This window comes from Carlito syrichta, unplaced genomic scaffold (genome assembly GCF_000164805.1).
Source record: "Carlito syrichta isolate Samal-C Ts95f unplaced genomic scaffold, Tarsius_syrichta-2.0.1 Scaffold82254, whole genome shotgun sequence".
Lineage (NCBI taxonomy): Eukaryota > Metazoa > Chordata > Mammalia > Primates > Tarsiidae > Carlito > Carlito syrichta.
The window spans coordinates 9273-13374 of NW_007026350.1; the positions used below are offsets into that span (position 1 = coordinate 9273).

General features: G+C 42.2%; 1 pseudogene across 1 annotated transcript in view; it reads left to right on the top strand.

Moving 5' to 3' along the window:
• Positions 1-557, top strand: part of LOC103257881 — a 1931-nt pseudogene extending 1374 nt beyond the window's left edge. Inside the window, exon 2 of the transcript XR_002481831.1 lies at positions 204-557. The product of XR_002481831.1 is annotated as a cytosolic purine 5'-nucleotidase pseudogene (transcript). The remainder of the gene's footprint in view (positions 1-203) is intronic.
• The last annotated feature ends 3545 nt before the right edge of the window (positions 558-4102 follow it).

Sequence of the window (4102 nt, forward strand, 5' to 3'; positions counted from 1 at the left end):
GCGAGACCTCATCTCTACAATAAGTCAAAAACTAGCCGGGCGTGGTAGCGCACACCTGTAATTCCGGCTACTCGGAAGGCTGAGGCGGAAGGATCGCCGGAGCCCAGCGGGGCGAGGCTGCGGGGGCCGGGAGCGGCCGCTGCCCTCCCGTCTGGGCGACAGAGAGAGACTCCGACTCAAAACAAAAACGTGACGCAAGGCAGGGACACGTGCTCGGGGAGGAGGGGCAGCCGCCTCCGCAGCGCCCCCGGCGGACACTCTCGGCCAGTCGGGCGACGCGCCGGGCGGCCGCGGGACCCGTTCCGCTCCCTCCCCCGAGCCGCCCGCGCCCCGAGGCCTCACGAGCCCACGCTGGAGCGCGCACACGCAACCTCAGCGGGATCGAGTCTCCCCTCGCCACCCGGAGCCCCCGTCCGTGGACGGCCCAGACCCGACCGCGCGCGGCACCAGCTGACCCGGGCGGTCGGGGAGATGAAAGCCCCCAACCTCCTTCCGCGGGCCCCCCAGGAGCCACCCCCTGCCACGACGAGGATGACGACGAGGCGGAGGAGGGATGAGGAAGAAGCCGCAGCCCTGGGTACCGGGGAAGCAAGTCCGGGCAGGACTCGGGAGCCGAGCGTGTCCCTGCGAGGTGCTGCTGGGGCGGGAGGCTGCCCCAAAGGCGCGCCTGCCAAGGGCCGAGGACTTTGAAAGGCTCTAACCCTGGTGAAAAAAAAGAAATGCGTGCTACATTTGACTTCGTTTTTGTTACAGCCTGTCCGATTTCTCATTTGTAGTTTATGTTTTGATTGAATATGGTACGGAAATGTTGATATGGTCAGTGCGATCGTTTTTAGGTTTTATGATCTCGGAGAGGCCATCTCCATTCCGTACAAAATTGACATACTTTATGATACTATTTGGGGTACTATAAGCACACATCAGTATTTAGCTCTTCATCTAAGATCCATAAGGAGCTTTCGGGGTCAAAGGACTACGGCCCAATAGCTACTACTTAGGAAAAGCCTGTTTTACTTCCTATTTAAACAAAAACTGTCATTTCTTTTGAACCATACGTTGCCAAAAATCCAAAGACACAATTATATTCTATCTCAGAAAGTGCAGTAAGCTTACCCGAGAGCTTTGGACGGTTTGTATTATATCAAATCTAGCAGCACTGAACTCAATTTATTTTATTCTTGCCTGCTACAATTACCATTTTGTAAGAAAAACAATTACAATCAGGTTAATATTCGAAATATTTTTTTGCCTGATGATGCCTAGATATTGACAATGTCAAATAAGACATCAAAAGGCAAATGTATTGCATTGACATTCACAAAGGAGCCCTGAGAAGAAATATGCTAGACAACATTTGAAAAAAAGGCTGGAGCAAAATGCAGAAAGAGTTATTTCCATTCAGTGGAAGCTGAGATCTATATATGTATTCTAATTAGACATCTGCTCCATTCTCATTTTTTACATGCCTAAGAAATTATCAGGCCATAAACTTCCCCCAATATTACGGACGAGATAAACGCCTCCTGCCAGACAACTTTCTGTCCTCCATAAATTATAACAGCCAGGTCTTTGAATGTATTCCTGAGATCTTAAGAAAGTAAGTGAAATCTCTAAGGGCAAGAGAAAAAACAAACAAACAGTGAAGTTAAACTACAAAAGCATAGAGTTTGCATTTCCCTGAGCAAACAATAACATTAGGAGTGGGGGATTGTGGACACCTCCTCAACTCTTGGACTCCCATATTTGGCCAAGTCTCTTCAGGAGGGCAAAGTGGTCCCAGGACAGCAGTGAGCTCGGCTGGCTGAAGCAATCACTTGTCTATACACGCCATTCTGCTGCCTTTACTCCCTCTCTCACTGCCTCTGGCTTACCTTTCAGTCTTTTTTTTTTTTTCTTTTTTGCTCTTTTTAATGAAGATTGAGAAAGGGTTGTGGGTTGAGAAGGTTCTATTTGTGTCTTTTAAATTCAGTCTCCTCCTTTATCTTTCAAAATACAGTCTACTTTCTCGAAATTGTTTCACCAAAATAACACCATGTCTTCGGGACATACATACTTTTGAATCAGTTAAGTTCCTTGGATCTTTTTTTTTTTCTTTTTTCATCTGCTTTTAAAAATTCACTTTATACACTATTAACCATATGATTTCTGGGAGTCTCATCTAGCCTACATGCAGGAGCATATCACACAGAACATTTTTTGTTTAACAAGCCCAAGGTTGCACAGCTATTTAAGATCAGAAAATATGGCTGCAATATGGCTCCACTGAATTTACTTTTAAAACTGAACAAGTATTTATTGAGCACCTAAAGTAAAGTAACATTTTTTTAAAAACAGGAACATTCAGATGAAAACTGAAATGTCCAGTCATTAAAATTATGTCTTTCCAAACTAAAACATCTGGATGGCTGACATTGATTTTCAATGTTGTTCTGAATGTTTAGTATTGCCTGGAAGTAGCCACCTTTCATATTTGCATTTACTTTATATTTTCCGCAAGAGAAAGCCAGGGAGTAGTCTATAATTCAGTTTGTAGAAGTTCTTTACTCAAATTCTGCTTAACTGAACTAATCAAAAATTTTCTTTCCTGTTTAAAACTCATCAGTGTCAGCTGCATTAATAGGCACACGCTGATGTGTACTGGTCGTTTCACCCCACCCATCGAGTTGTGCTAAGCAAGAATAAGTTGTGTTTATGCCACCATATTCATTGTATAATTGGCACATAGTTTGATTAAATGTTATGTAAACTGAAGAAATATGAGTGTGAAAAGAGGATTGTTATTGTCTCAACAACTCATTGACTACTTTGGAAAATCAATCATATCTCACATATAATTATTCTTTGAACAAGTAATAGGGAAGACAACTTTGGGGACAAAAATCATACAAGTCTGGGAAAATTTTGCTTTCAAAATGCATTGCAATGGAGTCAAATCCTTACTTGACTTATAAGGAAGCAGACACAGGAGATGGCAAATGCTGTCTGATAGGTAGGACTCATGGAAGAAACTGAAGAGAGAACTCCAGACAGCCAGACCCACGTGCTATTTCCCACTGGCCCTGGAAGAAACTGGTAACCGTTTCACCACCCCTCTGTCAGTAACCATAAGCTAAGACTGATTTGCCATCCTGAAGCCATGTTACCTGCTAGAGGGCAATGGCATGCCATCCCTAACACAGGGGGAGGAGACAAGAAATAAGATGAATTACATTGTTTTATTTTTCTTTTTTGAGAACCTGCCAAGTGCCAGACACTGCCAAATTTTTTGTGTCTCCAATCCCATTTAATCTTACAATTATGCTAGCATAGGAGTAGTGTTCTTGTTTTACTGATGATCTTTTTTTAATGCCAAGAGAAGACATGTAACATAGTCAGTGACCCCTAGCTAAGAAGGAGCAGGTCTGGAATTCAGCCTATGTATTCCCGTCTCGAGTCTGACTCTCTTTCCCTCCATTTCCTTAATAGTCAAATGCTAACTCTTATTATAAAATACCAATTCAGAACAAATTTAATCAACCCTTGAATGAGGTATAATGAATTTTAGATTCATCTATTAATTAATAAAAAAGTGTTTATAAATCAATTCAAAGAAATACTTTCCCATAGCATGCAGCTTCAAAATATATTTTCATCTGCAAAATTCACAGGAGTAATCTTACATATATACGTGATATACTTTTAAAGTTTCTAAAGTAAAAATTCTAAATAATGTAAACAACACAATGATTTTGAAGGCTAAAACCTTTCCCAGTGGGCCATTCCAATAAAAAGACAGTTTTTAAATAATCGTCTGCTATAGTACTGAATGCACAACCTTATTATATTTCCTGAGACTTTGTCCTCAAAAAAAAAGTATACATTTAAGAGGGATTTCAAAATAACTTCTCCATCTGACTAAAGAAACACCTGCTTTAGGACTTACATCTTGTCACTAGTTAAACTTGTCAACACTGATCTTCACTTTCCCCACTGGACTTGGTTCTTGCTACTCCCTGCTTGGACATGATTTTCCTTCTGTACTAACAAGGATTGGTTCATCCACTCATGCACTCATCCATCCACTCACTCACTTGTTCATTCAGCAAAACATTCGTTCAGCAAA